At 37.6% G+C, this 19,870-nt stretch overlaps 1 long non-coding RNA gene across 1 annotated transcript; it reads right to left on the bottom strand.

Annotated features, from left to right (window-relative positions):
- Positions 1-5,590: 5,590 nt before the first annotated feature.
- Positions 5,591-18,867, bottom strand: LOC111898742 (uncharacterized). Its single transcript, XR_006187986.2, has 4 exons — positions 18,475-18,867; positions 17,834-18,035; positions 6,429-7,358; positions 5,591-5,909 (listed from the first exon to the last, which is right to left on the bottom strand). It is a non-coding gene; the product is annotated as an uncharacterized LOC111898742 (long non-coding RNA).
- Between the last annotated feature and the right edge of the window lie 1,003 nt (positions 18,868-19,870).

The following is a 19,870-nucleotide window of genomic DNA, read 5'->3' as shown; positions in this document are numbered from 1 at the left end:
GGCATATCACCATCTTCTTCAATTTTGGAATAGAATGTGAGTAGGGAGGGAAGAACAGAAGCAAGGAACGAGAAGTAGAAGGATACAAAGGCGGACCTTAAATTATATACTCTGATGCACAACAAGATGAAAAGACAAATTTACCCCTTCACTAACGGCTCAAAAATGACGGGGTTAGGGTCAAGGACCAATCGCGCAATTAAATGAAACCTTAAGAACCATTCGCGTGACTTTTTGCTAGAAAGTCCTCAAAGTGCGATATTGTGTAAACCACAGGGACCAATCGTGAAATTTTGTCTTTCTTTAATAAATTTAAATTGTCATACACCTAAAATATCATGTAAAGTGCAATTATGTAAACAACAAATGATAGACATAAGAGTCTTGTGACTGAAATTAAAACACTCACATTACAATTGTTAAAATTCGAATTCATAATTACTTTTGAAAGTATCACCTTTGGAACTGACTATGTTATTATCATTATTTTTTTGAGCTGACGAATAAATTATATATAAAAAAACCCACTCCTAGCTAGAAACTAGACGAGGGGAGAGGTTCAAGAGGTTTATAAAATTACAAACACAAAAATGGACAAATACCCCAATTTACCCAATTAACACTCCCATTTTTCTGCTGTTTGAGCTTTGAACTACATAAACACCATGAATTTTATGATGTCAACAATCTTTGTGGGTGAGGTTTTGACTTATGATGTTACTGAATAAACTGTTGTTTTCTGCCTTCCAAAGGCTTTACAAGAAGCAGTTTCTCTTTTTTGGGTAATTCCCCCAACCTGCCGCTGAATCAAGGACATCAATTACTTTGGTTTATGATCGGTTTTATAAATAAGACATTTGGTTTATGATCCGTTTTAAAAATAACGTCTTATGTAACTTTTTTTCCAATGACATAAGTCATGCTATTAACTATAGTTTGAGTTCGTAATTGTTTTTGCATGGTGTGATATTCATTACATCAAAATATCAGATTTAGTTCATTCTTAAGTTGGTATATATTTTAAAGTATAAATCAATATATAGTTAAGATATATAGAAATATTTGATTAACGTACTATTAACTAATATACATTTATTAAAATTTGACAATAGAAAATGTTATTAGAATTAAATTATAATTTGCTAAAGCATCTCCCGACGGTAGTTTTTTCTAAAAAAATTTTACCATTTCAAAAAGTATTTGGGAAGTCTTTTGTCATTACAAAGAACAATTTTTTTGGAAATGTCACTTCAAACATTTATTTTTCTCTAACCTTTTTTTTTTTTTTTACTTTTATCACATGATTCCTATAATTAACATCAATATATTGTATAACCTTACTTATATTTGAATATTAGTTTATGGGCTAATGCCAAAATCTTTTAAGTTTTCAAAAATTGTTCGGTTTTACCTTTTGGTGTCTTTTGGGTTCACTAAAACCGGAAGTTTGCATATATATATATATATATATATATATATATATATATATATATATATATATATATATATATATATATATATATATATATATATGCAAACTTCCGGTTTTAGTGAACCCAAAAGACACCAAAAGGTAAACCGAATAACTGCACTTCAACATCAACTTCCGGTTTTATTGAAGTTTGCAATTCAATGTAATGTAGAGTAAATTGGAGTAAAACCATACTTTTAAAAATCATCTGCTTCATATGAAGAGTTGTTCTTGGGCGTATACCATCTACAACTGCACTTCAACGTCAAGGAATCAATATCGAATCAACTTTATGCGGATCATGTATTGGCGAGCATCAACAAGCAGGAATGTGTTGATCACATTCTTATAAAATGTCATTATTTAAAGCTAGTAGCAACATGGGGTCGTTGTCCAAAAAAAAAGACGTTTTATGGCTATCTGTTACGGGATGATTTGGGTGTTACGGAAATATATAAATTATCGTATTTTTCAAAATGAGTTCTATGCTCCAAGGATAGTGGTGGAAAAGGTGAAAGCAATGGTGTTTTATGTGGCTTAAATGCACATGCAAAAAAACATTTGTAGTTAGGTTGAGTGGAATAACTCTATTTTCCTCTTTTGTAATCGACTATGTTGTTATGTTTTTTTTCCCGTCTTAACTTCTTGCTATGTGTTTTTTTTTAATATATTGGTTGCTTAAAAAAAAAATAAAGCACAAATATCATAAAAGTCCTAATTAGATTTACATGTGTAGTTGAAAAAAGTCCTATAATTTTTTTAATTGGTTAAAACCAACTTTTCGGATGACCTTCCATTTTAAGCTATTATCCGGTCATTCTTATTTTTTTAAATGAAAAGTTTTCAGAAAACTTATGGTTTTTATGTAAAAAAAAGTTGTGGATTTTTCCATTCAAGTGTGTAAAACTTGAGGTTTTTTTGGTATTTATCGTTCCTTTAAACGTATTTATATACACAAATGGTATTTGACAAAAATAAAACAAAAAACTTATTTAATGTTAAACATATAAATATCATAATAGAAATATAAAGATACTTATTGTATGTACTAAAAAAATACATATTTTACTTATTTTCATATGTAAAAAACATATTTTATGTATATAAATATATTTTTATGTATTTGTGTATGTATAAAAATCCTATTTGATATATATAAATCGTATTTTGTATGTATTTTATGTTTTCTAAAATATAGGTATACAAATAAGATTTGTATGTATAATATAGTTTTTATACACACACAAATATATAAAAATACATTTTTATACATAAAAACAATTTTTACATAAAAATAAAATAAAATAAATTAAGATTTTATACGTATATGCTACGAATTAACTAGCATATATGGTTTTAATTTGGAGAGTAAACTCATCATAAATTAGTATCGAAATGAAAATAGTCAATGGGCTGTGGAGTTGAATAACTTCTTTTCTTCATGGGGAAAATGAATATGGAATTATGGAGTATTGAGGCGGTAACGAAATGAACTGCATTTAATGCTTCTCACCCATTGATCAATCGACTATTCATATTGATGGTCCAATCAAGCTTTTTATTAAATACGTCTAAAAGTATATTTCCAGATATTGGAAATGCATGCATGTACGATATTGAGCTGGGAGTAGACACGACTGTAGGCGGTGGCCCTCATGTAAAAATATAATATATGAAAATTTGTAGTTTCTTCTCTATCTGAAATATCAAATATATATATATATATATATATATATATATATATATATATATATATATATATATATATATATATATATATATATATATATATATATATTCGGATAATGATTTCTAAAATCTTGGAATGGGGAATTCGATCCGCACGATGTCCATTCTATCCATACGATCGATCATTTGATCTTTTAGAACGGGCAGTCGTCGTCGTATCATTTTCTTTTCATTTTATAAAATACAATACCTTACAACATTTTTATCTTTTATTATTACTTTTTTTCTTAAGTGAATAAAATATAATTTAATAAATTATAATTATATAAATTAATAAAAAAATACTTCATTAAGTAAAAAAAATACAAACCATGTTAAAAACATAAATAAAAAAAATACTTAAAACATCAAATACAAAACATAATCTAATCATCATCACTAGCCACATCGTCATGATCTTCGTCCAAATCTTTTTCAAACATTCCCGACTCGTCATCACTATAGTTGAACAATTCGTTTTCATCGCAATCGTCTACACTGGGATTAACTCAAACATTGAAGACGTGTTCCATTAAATCCGCAGGAAGGTTGTGGTTTACGACTCGGTCGTATACCTCCGTTATGTTCACCATGCACGTCTGCGTACCAATACCAACTTGGCAACTCCTTTTACATTTGGTAAATCCTCATACAACAAACTACTTATTCATTAGCGCTCCATAGATCGTGCTTGTGCTGCGAGTATCTGCCAATGTCTTTTTAGAACACCAAATGTTCGTTTGATATCCTTCCAAACAGATTCTTGGGCCGACTTAAACTTTATTCGCTTTTCATCATTTGGACATGCAAATGATTTCACAAGCATAGTTAACTCGGGATATATCCCGTTAGTAAGGTAATATCCATGCTTGTAAGACGTCTCATTTTCTTGAAACGACACACCATACAATTTCTTAAGGTAGATGTCATTGAATATTAACGATTGCTCTAGAACGTGGATTTCATTGTTGGAACCTACTAGACCAAAAAATACATGTCATATCCAAAGATCATACAACACCACTGCTTCTAAATTATTGTTGGCATCTTTTGACCACATCGCGTAAATTGACCGCACCACACATTAGGGCACATTGACCACCTTAATGCATGCAATTAATACTACCAAGCATTCCAGAGAACTCATGCTTATTTTCATGTGTTGTATATAATTGGTGGATGTCACTTATTGTAGATTGTGTAAATAACGATCACGATAGAAAATAATCACAACTCTAACAAACTTGTATGCAAATTCCCTCGTCTTCGCTCTAACATCCTCAAATACTCATCCCATGAGTCCGGTCCCATGCCAACTGTTAGTTGACGAACTCCAACGATACATTTTTTAGTTGAGGAGAAACCTTTCTGACCTCTTCCGTTAACTTGCTGATGCAAATATGAAAATCGATTTTTGATGTCATCGACAATGGATAAAAATAATTTCTTCCTTATCTGGAATCGGCGTCTGAATTTTACAGCATACACTACATCATCGGCAAAGTGGTCATTGATAGGTTGGTTGTGCCCAACTTCACGACTTATCCGTAAACAACAATTTCTAAGTTTCGCTTGCGAACTTTCAACTTCATTTTCTTGTATATATGCTAGTGTTGTTCGAATAATGTCTCTGATAAAACCCGCTTCCCGCAACGCCAATGTATCCGATGAAATGGACGACGACAATGAAGACATTTTTAAATAAATAAATAAATAAGTTGTATATAGAGTATTTGGTGTTTTTTTTGTGTTGTAAAATGAGAAGTGAATGGTAATATTTATAGTGGAGTTTAAAAAAATTGAAAAACAGTCATTCAATGATCAACGGTCACAAAGAGGCAAAGCAAGGTGAGGTAATACCATATGATACGGAGGAATCACCGCGGTCACCGCAAGGGGTCTGAGTAGTGTTCACCGCACACTGTGGTGCCATCTCAGCCACCGCAGTGTACAATTTAAGGTATACCGAGGGGCCTTATTAAAACATCTTTAATCCACCTTCAAGTATCATTTTTTTCAATGTTCATTAAACCTATTGTTTTCCTTTTTTGAAATATAAATAGTATTATTTTAAATATGAAATAACATTATTTATTTTTTCAAAAATGGAGATAAAGTTTTAATTTTAATCTTTTTTAAATATGAAATAAAATTATTTTATATTTTTAATATCATGTAATATATTAAGTTATATTAATTAGTCATAAATATAAAATTTCTTTTAATATATCAAATTTATATAAAAATTTTAAAATCAAGGTCGGGCCAATGGGGGCAACATGGGCGGGTCTCAAAATTTTTAATTATACATTTAAAAAATAATAATAATAATAATAATAATAATAATTAAAAAAAATAAAAAAAATTTTTAGGATGAACACATTAGTATAGATTTATACCAAAGAAAAAAAATATGCCTTACATTAGGAGTCAAGAGGCGGCAAAATGAATTATAACTAGCATAGATACCCGTGCGTTGCACGGGTCAGATGGTGAATCTGATAATTTGAAGTTATATCAAAATACTATGACATGAATGTGTGCCTTTGAATGTCATCATAGCCAAGCATCTTCGCCTTAGGTCACCAAGCCAACCCAAAAGAAAAAAGTAATTATATTTTATAAAGTTATCAAAGTAAATAGAGTTTCATAAGTTATCAAAGTTATCAAACTTTCCTAACACATGGAAAAATCTACCAATGAGCCAAACCTACGACATAAAAAAAGATAAAAAACAATTTACTTATTTTTGGATGGTTAAGCCAGCTTGTGTTTTAGCAAGTTAAATGAATACATTGCTTCAATATTTTTTTAACATAAGTTCGATTTCGTTAACCGATTAACTAATTTCTAATAAATTAAGTTATGAGGGAAACAACAAAATATGTTTATTTTATAAACAACTAACAAAAATAAATAACCTTCAACAATCTTTGGATGCTAAGAAAAAAGATCCCTAAATTTAAAAATATAATCAAAATTAATATCTCCAAATATTCGTTTTCTCAGTTAACCATTTATCACTAAAATCATATACCATTAAACTAAACCTAAACAGAACAAAATAGACATTTTGATTCTTTAAGAAAATTACTATTCTCTTTTTTTCCTTAATTTATTTACTGCAATGTAAAACATATTACTCATCATTATACTCATATTCCTCCCTATTCACATGCTCTTTTTAACAAAAGTTAAACAAAGATTCATCGCTTTAACGTGTACTTACGTTTGACTTGGTGATCTTGATAACGGGTCGACCTGTAGACCATAATCTCATAAGAAAAGTCATTTCACCATTTTATCTTCTTTTTCATTCACTTATTGTTTCATAACAAAAAAAAATGCGGAGATTAAATATAATATAAGGTGACAATGATATGTATTTCTATTCCACCAACAACTTTATCAGGAGGCAAACATGGGAGTTTGACCCGAAACATGGAACCTCAGAAGACCGAGCCATGGACGTGTAGGTTGAATTGTCATTCTTTTCGTAGTTTGGACATGTCACAATTAATAACAAATAAAAAAATCATAAGTAAGACATATATACTGACTTAAAAATGGTAACTTATTATAGTCAACTGCACCAATTTCAGCCTAATAAACAGGACTGATGGTCAAATCTGGAGTTTTAACCTTACATATCTGAAAAAATTACCAAACAATACATGAATATGTGAAAACTTTTGGAAAATGTAAATAACAATGCAAACAGTTGATGAAAACGTAAAACCATTGATTATTAGTTATTATGTGTAAAAGATTTATAAGATATCCAATTAGCATAAGAATATACTAAACAAAACTATTAAATCATAGTGAAAATAAGAAAAGATTTCACAAAAAAAAATAGAATAGAAATTGGGCTGAAACAAAAACAAATTCAGCAGTAAGGACGTAAGAATGATGAGTTCAACAAATTGAAGTAAACAAAAGGCTTATTGGAAGTTAGATATGATTGAAAAATTCTTTAATTTAGAGAAGCATGGTGAAGGAGGCATGTTAACTACTCTGGACCAAATTCCATGGGGGAACTAACCTGATCATCAAATATTTAGCCTCATTTGTCACATAGATCAACATGAACATCATGATCATAAAAATAGCAAAAAAGTACTCATTAAACAGATAGTGAGCCCAAAATTAAGCTTACCTTTGATGAGATTAAAACTTAATCTTGAATATCGATTAGATCTTAAACAGGTGAATAAATATTTAAACAGTTAGAACGAATGCAAAATAAAGAACAACTCAACGATGAATCAAACGAGTCGAATGATTATAAACAAAACCCTCAGAAGAGCTCGATCAAGAACATCAACTGTAGAGGGTTGGAGGTTTACAAGAACGATAAAATCAATCTGCAATACTATCGTAATCGTTACTTCTGAATTCTTAACCTAATATGCATGCAAGCATATCTTTATATAATAAACCTAGCAAACTCACGGTTGGACAGGCCCAATACCGGAGTACAAAATAAGTGGACTATCAGCCGAGCCCAATGACGCAATCTTCAAACGAGTCTTCAACTCAACAATCTCCCCCTTTGCGTCAATTGGAGCGAGATCTTCACTTTTTACTTGGGCCAGCAGTAGCACCAGGTACCTTCTTCTTCACGGTCTCAAACAGACGAGATATCAGAGCAAGTATCGTTTGCCTGAATCTGATGTACCATTGGATCATGTCGTTGAAGTACTTGACATCGTTTGCTGCATTCTCCTTACACCTTCGGATGATCGACAAAACATGCTCAAGGAAAGTATTGGTGTAAAGATGCTTATCCGCCAAAGCAAAGAGACATTTCTGTCCTTCTGCTCTAGTGAACATGACCGAATTACGTCTCAGATCGATCTTGCCCATCTTCATTTGATTGAGATCACTGGCCGATCCCACAGGAGCTATCTTCGGTTTCTTCTTGAAGACTGTGGCAATCTCCTGATCCATAAGGGCAACCTCCATGATGTAACAAACAATCATCCTCTTGAGATGGTCTATAATAGGACCATATTCTGCTTCGTTCGTCAAAAGGATGTTGTGCAAAACGATCCAATCATGAGGGTTTAAGTTCGGTAAGTCTGCCAAAGATATAAGATGTTCGGTTCTAGCAGACCCCCTTATCACCCTGAACCGAACGTTGATAAATCTCCCTTCGGTATAAGGCTTTAAGACCCGAACGTTCACGATCTTCTGAGCGCTCCATGTATGATATTGTGGTTGAGCAGCTTTCAGATAGAACTCGATAAGCTCCCTATCAACCTCAACGTTCGGATGAGGGACTTCATAAATATTGGAGAAGGCGTGGAAGATAAACGCCTTTCGAGTCAACGACATATCGAACTGCGAATCAACAGAGTTATTGTAGTCGAACGATATTACCGGTTCGAGCCATAGGATGCTAGGAGTGTCTATGTCCTCCTTGATCATTCTCTCCCGAGTCCAAGCAGGGAAGAGAGTCTTCCTGCTCTCAAGGAGATCGTGGGCTTCCTTCTGCTTGCGTTCGGCTTCTTCAGCCTCTCGCGCCACACGAATGTTGTCATCTTCCACATTGCGACTGTTTTTGCGTTTCAACAGGTCCGCAATGGTTTCTTTATCTTCATCCTCATCTTCTTCCTCAGCTATGTTTTTCCCTTTATCCTTCACACCCGAACCCGAAGCTTGACCAGTCGGAGGTGGTTCGGTTGTGTGAGCAGCTGTTGAGGAAGGAGGTGGTTTCGATCCGGACTTCTTCCCTTCTCCCCCTTGTTTCGGATTGGACACGAAACTGGGTAAGCCTTCGATTTTGCTAAGAAGGTCCATGGCAGGAGTAAGTTTCTCAGCAAGGGTTCGCCTCACCGAGTGATTGAGAATGGGATCGTGTGCTTCCAGGATGTTAGATAGGGCAGCGTGTACATCCGAAACACAAGTCTTTATAACCTCCCGTTCGGATCGAAGAGCGTCAAGCTGTTGCTGATAGTTTGAAATCTGAGAGCTCTTGACCTTGAGGGCGGTGGTTTTGCTTGCTAAAACGTCCATTAACGAATTTTCAGCTACGAGATCCTCCTGAAGCTTAGCGAGGCGCTCGTCAATGGAGGCACGAAGGGCCGAGTTGTCATCGCTGATGGATTGGCGTAATGTAGCGAATGACTGTAACTCCGTTGAGACGAACTTGGCCAATTGCTGAACGATTGGTTCCAAAGTTGTCTTTGTGGCATCAGCGCTCTCCTGTAAGGACTTCAACAGGGAAGAAGCGTCTGAAAATAGTTTATCGACTTTTGCGGTCGCTGCCTCACAGGCTTTTGTGGAGGCATCAATAGCGGCTGTGGCTGAAGCAACAGAATCATGCTGAGCCCTGGAGAAGGCGTCAACAATCTTCTGAAGAGCGGCTTCAGAGAGAGAGGACTGAGAGGTAGTGGATGACGCAAGAAGTAAGTCAACCTTCTCGTGTAGCTCCTTGAGATGCTTCTTTGTCACTGGAGCATCGTCCTCATCGTCACTAAGAACCTGAAACGGACTAAAGTAGACCGAATCGAAGGTCATGTTGTCACCGCCAAGAAATGGGTTATCTCCATCAGAGGCATGATCTGGAGATGGTGGGGGTGGTGAAGCTGGGGGTGTGGTGGTGTGGGTAGGTTCAGGGTGAGTGTTTGTGGGTGGGGTTTCGGGTGGTGGTTGAGTATGGGTAGGTTCGGTTGTATGTTGAGTTTCGGTTTGAGGTGGTTCAGTTATAGGTGGTGTTTCGGTTGCACTGGTATGAACCCCCGTATCAGATACGTTGGTTGTAACCTTTGCGGTTGTGGTAGTGGTATCTGTGAAAATGGGTGGTGGTATAGGGAAAGAGGTTTTTGGTAGGGTGGTGGAGGGGTTTATGGTGGGAATGGAAGTAGGGATGGTTGGAGGAGGTGAAGGAACTGGTGAGACATGAATTTCCATGTCTGGGGTAGGTGATCGGGGTGGGGTGTTGCCTTTGGGAGGGGTGTCACCTCTTTGAGAGCCGTCCGAACCCGAACTCTCGTTTTCTGAATCACTCGAAGAGGAGGCGATGATAAGCTTTCGCTTCGGTTGAGTCTTCCTTCTCTTCGGTTGCGGGGACTGTGCCGGTTTGGTTTGTTTCCTCTTCCTGGGAGAAGGACCTTTAGGAGCCTTGGTCACTTGCTTCCCTTTTTCCGCCTTTTTGCCCCTGTTGACAGGTTTGTCAGCGTCATGGATTGACTTGAGCATTTCCTGTGTTAGAACCCTAGGACCAGACGCCTTGAATTCCTTTATTGTCCGGATAATCCTGCTGTCGGACGGAACATCGCCGTACATTGTCTCCGGAATAGAGCCAATGAACGAGAACTTAGATGCATCAGAGACGATGATTTTCGTGGTATGAAAAGTACCGATCGAAGACATCGATGCACCTGCAGCAGTGGGAATGTCGAATTTGTCCATCGCCCACTTTGTGATAATTGTCCAGAACCGGGCGTATGACACCTCAGAGTGTCGTGAAGAGGAAGAAAGGCTCTGGATGAGCTGTTGCCAGATGACCAACCCAAAGTCTAGATTGACCCCGTTGTAAACTGCATACATAATCGACAGGAACAGTCGACTTGAACCATCAGATCCTGAGCTCCGTTCAGATAAGCCCTTGAAGAGGACTGTAAACATGCCGTTCCATTGTGGCGGCAAGCAGGACTTCTTAAAATTTGCGACGGAGGGGAGCGCCTCCGTGTACCCCATGTTGTAAAACATGTTGTAGAGATGCCCAATCGGAATCGACTCCGGATGAACTCGTGAAGGATCAGCAGCCAACCCTAGCAGTGTACCAAATCGTTGGCGAGAAATGGAGGTCTTGTGATCAGCAACCTCGAAGAATACCCGCTCGACTGCTTTGTCGTAATGAGCAGTCGCATACACCTGCGAAAGAATCTCCATGGGCACAGATTCAACCCTAGTGAGTGCAGGAGCGATCTGAGAGTACTTCAAGCACTCGATGGTCGGCGTCATGTAAGAATCATACAGCGAAGGAGTGAGGTCGATCACCAAGCATTGTTGTGGACGGATGGGAAGGATGTGTGAGGTAGCATGGACTGAGGATGATTCTGCCATTGTTGAAGGTAGAAGAAGAAGATGAACAATGAAGCTTTTGGGAGTGTTTGCTCTCTTGGAAATTCCGGATGCAGTAAAGAGGTAAATGAGAGTAGAGACTGCCTTTTATAGTGGGGGAAAGGAGAGAAAAAAATCGTTTCAAATCTTCTATGCGTGACAGTTAAGGCAGACGATGATCACGTACGAGAGAGAGTGTCAGATTCCTAGGATCACGCCGCCCAACAAGCGCCGTTTCAGAATAAATCGGTTCAAATCCTCACGCGCCTTTAAGTACCAGAGAGGTGGCACTTGAAATTCGCACACGCGTCCATGATGTCAGTAAAAGTGTGGACGTTCCAAATTCACACGCGTTCCTTTTTTTTATTATTTTTTTATTATTTTTTATTTTTTTATTTATTTTTTTTATTTTTTTCGTCGTTTGAAATTCAATCCTTTTAACTCCCGCCTGAGTCAGCAACTTTTTGTCTTATTTGGTAAATGTCATCTTTTGAATTAAATACCCACGTGGATGATTTTTGACCATAGCTTGAAAATTAACCACCAAAGCAAGAATACAGCCTGTAATTATTAGTAACAGAATATTGGAAAATCAAAGATTTTCGAGCAAAGAGTGTAAAAAGAAAAGAAATAAAGCAACTCTTTTTAGGAATGACTGTGATGTCAATAATGACACGAAACAAATATTTCTTCTGGCTCAGAACTTTAGAAAACAAAGATGTCTGTTTTGCCTTCAGTTGTGATCGGGTCAGAACTTTTTCAGAGACATCACCAACCACTTGAGAGATAGGATGATCTCTGGTCCATTTGGTGAGAGGAGGATAGTTTGGATCAAAGGTTGGGTCTAGTTCAGCATTGATCATTTCTTCTGGCTCGGATTGGCTTTCATAGTAGAGTGACATATCACCATGCTCCCCCTCGAAGGATGAGCTTTCTGGAATGCTTTGAGAAACTTGAGATTCAGAGGTTGCTTGCGGTGCTAGGCTTTCAGGCGTTGATGCACCTTTGGTTGGTGAAGCACTTTCGGTTGGAGTTGGACTGTCTGGAGCAGTTGTAGAGCTTGGCTCCCCCTCAACATGTGAGCTTTGCTCCCCCTCAGCATGTGAGCTTGGCTCCCCCTCAGCTGAAGCATCGTTGGACGGAGATTCATCAGAGTTCGATCCTCCTTCGTTCATTCTCCTGGCAGCTTCTTCGACAATTTGTTTCATATGGTCTACCTTGTTATCTGCTGCACCTGCTTCTGAGAGAGTGGCTTTCTTTGGTTCGTCAAAGAGCTCCATAAACTTCTCGTATAGATTAGCGATCGAGACTGTGACTTGGCCAGTTTGAGGAAAGATTTCCCCAGCTGTGTCTTCCTTGGCCTGTAGCTTTTTAACATAGCTATCATCAAAGGTCACGTAATATGTTTCTTCGATTTTCTTCGAACGCTTGTTTAGGACTCTGTAAGCTTTGGAAGTAAGAGAGTAACCCAGAAAGATTCCCTCGTCGGCTTTGACATCGAACTTGTTGTGGTGTTCTTTAGAGTTAAAGATGAAACACCATGAGCCGAATACGTGGAAAAATTTCACATTGGGCTTTCTGTTGTTGAGAATCTCGTAAGGTGTGAGCGTGAAGCGCTTGTTTAGATATGACCTGTTCTGTGTAAAACAAGCAGCAGAAATAGCATCAGCCCAAAAATAAAGAGGTAAGGAAGCAAAACTTAGCATAGTTCGGGCAGCTTCACACAAAGATCGGTTTCGTCTTTCGACAATTCCGTTCTGTTGAGGTGTGTAGGGAGCTGAGAAGTTGTGACTTATTCCCTTTTCTGCTAGAAATTCTTCAAATTCCCTGTTCTTGAATTCCAGACCGTTGTCGCTCCTGATGTTGTGAACGACCTTCTTGAGCTGAACTTCAATCTGTTTGATGAACACTTTCAGCTTTTGAGTCGCTTCAGATTTGAGCTTTAGAAAGAACACCCATGTAAATCGTGAAAAGTCATCAACAATAACAAGAATATACTTGCTACCACCAATGCTTTCGATAGATGATGGACCACACAAATCAATATGAAGTAATTCGAGTGGTTCAACAACTTTAGTGTTAATTATGGATGGATGACTTTGACGACTTTGTTTCCCCATTTCGCATGCAGCACACAAATAATCTCTGTCGAACTTGAGCAATGGAAGACCTCGAACATGACCTCCAGTGACAAGTTTGTTGATATCTTTAAAGTTGAGATGAGAGAGTCTTCGGTGCCACAACCAGCTTTCGTCAGATTGCGCTTTTGATAACAAGCATATAGTTGGGTTTCCTTTGATGGGTTTGAGGTTTAGAGGAAACATTTCACCCTTACGTTCAGATTTGAGAATTATTCTCTTCGTCTTCTTCTCAATAATTTCAGAACCTTCATCGTCGAATGAGACTTTGAGATCTGTACCTCCAACAAGCTGAGATACACTGATGAGGTTGTGTTGCAGTCCTTCCACATATGCCACCTTCCTTATAGTAAAGACACCATTAGTTATCATTCCATATCCCTTTATGGTGCCGAAAGAGTTGTTTCCAAACTTGACGTTGCCACCATTTGCAAGAGACCTGTATTCCCTGAGCTCCTCTTTCCTCCCTGTCATGTGACGCGAGCAGCCACTATCGATGTACCATTCTTCGTCAAACTGCTCGTCACTTATAACCTGCAAAAATTAAGCAGATTTAGGAACCCAAAGTTTCTTGGGTCCACGTGAGCCTTTCACAGGAACAGGAATAGTAAGAGAGATGTCAACAAGATATGTTCGTTTTATAAGTGTTGTTTCATCTTTCTTTTTAATGGTAAATACTTTTATTTTATTAGGATTGGGTGCGTTAGGTTTAGACTCTGGTGTGGATGCAGAAACCTTCTGTTTGCCCTTTTGTTCAGCTGACGAATGAGATTTTTGAGAACGAACAGAATGAGCTTTAGAGCAAGATGGAGATGAATTGGAAGAATTAGAAGAATTAGATGAATGAGAATGAGTGGGCTTAGATTGAGATGACTTCTTGGCTGGAGACTCTAGGTGACCCTTTTGTTTTTGATCATTGGTGGGACTTACCTTAGAGTTTTGATTTCCTTTGACAACAGAACCGAACCTTTGCTTTTGGTTGAAGTCGTTCTGTGAACCGAACCTTGGCTTTCGGTTGGAGTCATCCTCAGAACCGAACCTTTGCTTTCGGTTGGTATTCTTTTCCGAACCGAACCTTGGCTTTCGGTTGTTGTGGCTCTCATGCTTTTTGACAGGATCATTCTCAACCTTCAGATTCTTGTTTTGATGTGAGAAGTATGCATTCTGGGATTGCCAGAATTGTTTCCTTTCAGAGAGATTCTTCCTGTATCTCTGGTTCCTTTCACGTTTCTTATTCCTCATCTGCTTCGGTTGATGATGGATATTGGCTTTCATTTTCGGTTTCTCCTTGGCCGGTTCACTTTGGACTGTGGGAGTTTCACTTTGAACTGACGAACTAGAGGGAACTTCTTCTTTGGCGGAGCTTCCATTCTCTTGAGGAATGTCTTTCGTACCACTGGTACTTGGCACATCGAAATTGTCTGGCTTGTTCAAGGGTTCTGGTATGTATCTACCTTTACTGATCCATGAAGTCCTTTCTGACAAGCCTTTTGTTTCATCTGCATTATCGATTGGAGCTGACCAAAAGAACTCATCGCAGCCATCAGCATTATCTTCGTTTATGATAGCTGTGAGTTCAGCAGTCTGATGTTCGCTTACTCCAGTGACCTTGTACACTTGATTTGGAGTGGTTCTGACCTTTTGATATACAACCGCTTTCTCTACTAAGATCGGGGACTTTTGTTGGGACAATCGAGCGAACTCCACTGAATTTTCAGAAATTAGATTCTTGTGGTTTTCAGGTTCGTTTTTACAAATTCTGAGTAGTCAACCGTGTCCTCTACAGAAATTTCACTCATGTTGTCATCCTCATTAAGCTCAGATGCATTTTCAACATCAATTTTATTTTCTGAGCTCAAGTCGACGTTTAAAGAGTCAAATTTTTGTATGGTTTCGGTTCTCAGTTTAAGTCTATCATTTTCATCCAAAAGGTTTTTGAGCATGTCCTTGTGGTCCTTGGATTTAATGAAAGATTCAATTTTGTCCAGTCCATACATATAGGTCGAATTCACGTCATCAGATGAAATCACACTCTCACAATTATAAGCTTCAGCATCGATTTCATCCTCCTTAAACTCAAGGAAGGGCAAAATCATGCGATGGATCTTTTGTCCTATTTCACAATCCAAGTGAAGCTGAGTAATATTAGTGTAAAGACGTTTTGCAATCAAACAAAAAACATTACGCTGTTTTAACAATTTTAAATTGTCTCTCTGTAAATAAATGTTTTCGTCTTTTATTTTAACTAATTCAGACTCATTCAACTCGATCCACATGCGCCGCTCCTCACTCTTCGAAGACACCCTGCTTAATTGATCAGTTAGGTTAGAATTGGTGACTCGAGTTTGAGTTAAACTACTATCTAAATGTGAGATTCGTGAATTAACACTTTTTAGTTCTTTTTCATAGGAGCTTTGTGGTACTTTAAATGAAACAAAAACCAATTGTACCTTCTTGATCAATTCATCGAGTTCGTTGAACTGCACGCTGAGCGGTTTGGCCGTAAAGCACATATCCTGCTGCTCCTTCGGTTCATTGCTTCCACCATTGGTGTTGTATCCCCTCATCTGAGATACTTCAGACACCATCAAGCACCTGCCTCCACTGCTCTCTTCTTTAGCCACACAAGCCTTTCCATGCGAAGGCTTTCTCACTTCATCGTCTTCGGAGTCGGTTGACCAAACTTCCACTCCACCGAACTCGTCATCAGCAACCGAACGCTGCACAATTAGAGCATTCATGGAAGGGTTAGCGGTAGATTTCTTCTTCCTCATCTCATCAAGCTTTTTCTGCGGCAAAGCTTCCTCATCTTTTTCAGCCATCTTTTTGAGGACACAATCCTTAGCGTAGTGGTTTTTCCCACCACAGTAGTAACAGCTCACTCCAGAATCACCATCTGCCTTCGGTTCCTTCTTAGGCTCTTCAACCTTCGGTTCATTGTTAACCTTTTCTGAACTATAACTCCCCTGCCAGTTTCGATTTTTGTTGCTGGGGAATCTATTCTTAAAGAACCTCTTGGGGTTAGATACCATCATAGCATACTCCTCAGATGTGAGGTCATACTCCTCCAAGTTGAAGTCTTCTTCCTCCATCACAGCTTTACTTTTTGAAAGGAGGGCTAGCGAACCTAGGCTTGAAACAACGTTCTTTTCCTGCAGCACAATCTTCTCCTGAGACTTGAGAATACCCACCAGTTTCGCCAAGGAATAAGATTTAAACTGTTCATGGGCTTTAACCGTGGACACAACTGCTCTCCACTCTGACCTTAAACCATTTAGAAACGTAACCTTCTGCTCGATAAGCTTCCTTTCGATGTCATGTTTGATCATCTTGCTGAGAAGATGATTGAAGCGATCGAACGTCTGGGTCACAGTTTCTTCGGCTCCTTGCCTAAATTCTCCAAACTTAGATAAGAGCAAGGTTTGGATAGAGTGTTCAAGATCCTCGTCTGTAGAGTACAGTTCACGAAGTCTATCCCAAACTTCCTTTGCCGTCGTGCATGAGCTTACCAACCTGAAGGTGTCGGACTGAAGGGCGAATCTGATCAATCGTAACGCCTTAATATTGCACTGGAATTTGTCCTTTTCATCTTGCGCAATATCTTTGATATCCTTCAGCAGATGATTATACTCCTTTTGAGTTTTAATAATCCTCGACGTTGCAGAGTGAGAAAAAGGTCCATTAATGATTGCTTCCCATATGAGGTATCCATTATCCTCATATCCTATAACGTAGTCTTCGAAGTGATGCGCCCAGACTTCATAATCATGGGTATATAGGATGGGAATCTTCGTGGTTGAACCGATGCTGTTGGAAATATTGATGGGATTCGATTGCGACTCGTCCATTATGATCGAAAAACCTGTTCAAAGATCAGACTTGTAATAACTCAGATTAGGGCAAAATAATAAATATCAAGATACATCAATAATGAGATGACGGCTCAATAAATATCAGTAATTGCGGAAAAACCCTAATTGAAACATTTTCACAGAAAAGAAGTGTATCGATTACACAGCCTCCTGCTCTGATACCAATTGATGAGATTAAAACTTAATCTTGAATATCGATTAGATCTTAAACAGGTGAATAAATATTTAAACAGTTAGAACGAATGCAAAATAAAGAACAACTCAACGATGAATCAAACGAGTCGAATGATTATAAACAAAACCCTCAGAAGAGCTCGATCAAGAACATCAACTGTTGAGGGTTGGAGGTTTACAAGAACGATAAAATCAATCTGCAATACTATCGTAATCGTTACTTCTGAATTCTTAACCTAATATGCATGCAAGCATATCTTTATATAATAAACCTAGCAAACTCATGGTTGGACAGGCCCAATACCGGAGTACAAAATAAGTGGACTATCAGCCGAGCCCAATGACGCAATCTTCAAACGAGTCTTCAACTCAACAACCTTAATAATAGTTTGAAAAAAAAACATTAATGAAGCATTTTATCGAGCATTTGGCGTGCATCATGAAAGTTTATTTCAAATCTGAAAATCAAGACAAAAAAAGGGTTGCTGGCCTGATTGTTTGCCTTGTTGGTTTTTTTCACTTCTTCGCAGAACCTAGGTGTCATTTACCCATGTGCACCAAATGTCCCCAACAAGACAACTGCAAAAATTTGTAAACAGGATTGACATAAATAAAGGCACCAAATTAAGGGAAAAACATAATTAGGGTGACTATATAAACTGACATGTGTGCTTAAATAATGGAAGTCTGTAAATTCGATAAACAACAAAACAACCCGATAATCAAATTTGGTGAAGAAACAAAAGCAGAATCAATTGACAGAAAAAAACCAACAAAAGTAGTTACTTTTTATACCAATATGATAATATATGACTTCTCTTTGAGAGTCTTCAAACAACCTCATCCTTCGGGTTCAGAAAAACAACAACAACAGAAAAGGATAAACATGTAAATTATGCAAAGCTTCAGCTAGCTAGTTAATAGTAAGCTCTAGGAACTTGACATCACTTCCAATGGGAAGAAATAAATCCAAATGAAATGAAAAATAAAATCGAAACCATATGTAAATTAACCATACCTTTCTTCAAGTCCAAAATTAAACCCTAAGTCGATCTCTTCTGATATAGAGAGGCAAACAATGATGTATGCATAAAATTGGGAAGAGTAAGCGGTGAGAGGTAGATTCGAAATCGACCTCGACGAGTCGAGGGTTAGAGAGAGACATAAGGAGATGATTAAAAGCAGCGGTGATATTCAGCGGAAGAAAACGATGAGTGGAAGAAAAGGATTGGCAGAGGGAACGGTGGGAGAGCAGAAGCAAACGCGTGTGAAGTTTGAAACGGTAAAAAAAAATAACAGGATGTACTGAAGATGGAAACGGTAAAAAATAAATAACTGAATGTACTGTTCATAAGAACATTGAGATTTAATTGTATACTTAATAGGTAAATAGCGGATTTATTGGAGAAAAAAAAAGGAAAATTCCAAAGGACTTTTTTTTTTCAAAAAACTGAAATATGGTTTAACTTGCTAATGACAACAATTAAAAAAAATCACAATCGATGTTCTTTCCTTTTTCTCTAATTCTCCTCGCTTCTTGGTCTCGCACATAGATGCGGTCGCATCACACACCTCAATTGCTCTTAATGGTTGATCATTTACAAGTTGTTTATATGATAATCCAAATCTTTTATTGAAATTTGTTTTTATCTAGTTCACCAAGGCGCCAATGAAAACAGAAATTGGAATAAGTAAAATAAGTGATTTATGATTTTCCGAATGAACGAGATTTATGAATTGTGATTGAAAAATGATTTCTTATTTCATAATAGAATGTGATTTATGATTCTTTGAACAAAAACTTGTTTTTGTTTTTTGATTTTGATTTATTAATTGATAACGTGCCCTTGGCATGAAGGAAGAAGTCGCGGATAGACACGCCATAGAATGCCCTAGGCATGCCACACCTAGCCGACCAAGCCTGACGGAGTCTAGCGCTCGTCAGCGCCTCTAAGAGTAGGGCGCTCGCGGAGAAAGCTCGGCACTGCTAAAGGCGTCTTCTACTCCGAGACAAATATAACGGCCTCAGGCGACAAGGAAGATGCTTAGAACATTACTGCCTAAACCAATCGTTGGTTCTGACAGATTAAGGATCACAATTATCCAATCAACATCCCTGATTCGGTCGGGTCTAACGCCCTTGTCCCGTATGAACTAGCAGAGGGACTTAATATAAAAGGCTACCCCAGGTGCCTTGGAAGGTAAGTCATCTTCTCCTAATTTACACACAATACAGTCCCAAGTCTATCTACTGACTTGGCCGCCAGAGCATTTTCCTGGGAGCCTCCTCCCGGAGAACGACTGATGATAATTTCTCGTTGTGACCTCACAGGTTCATCGGAATCATCAGAGATGTACGACACCACCGTCCGGGGACCAAGTCACATCATTTGGTGCCATCTGTAGTGTCACGA

Source organism: Lactuca sativa, chromosome 2, assembly GCF_002870075.4.
Source record: "Lactuca sativa cultivar Salinas chromosome 2, Lsat_Salinas_v11, whole genome shotgun sequence".
Lineage (NCBI taxonomy): Eukaryota > Viridiplantae > Streptophyta > Magnoliopsida > Asterales > Asteraceae > Lactuca > Lactuca sativa.
Note: the sequence above shows the minus strand (reverse complement) of the source record. Positions and strands in the feature narration are given on the sequence as shown.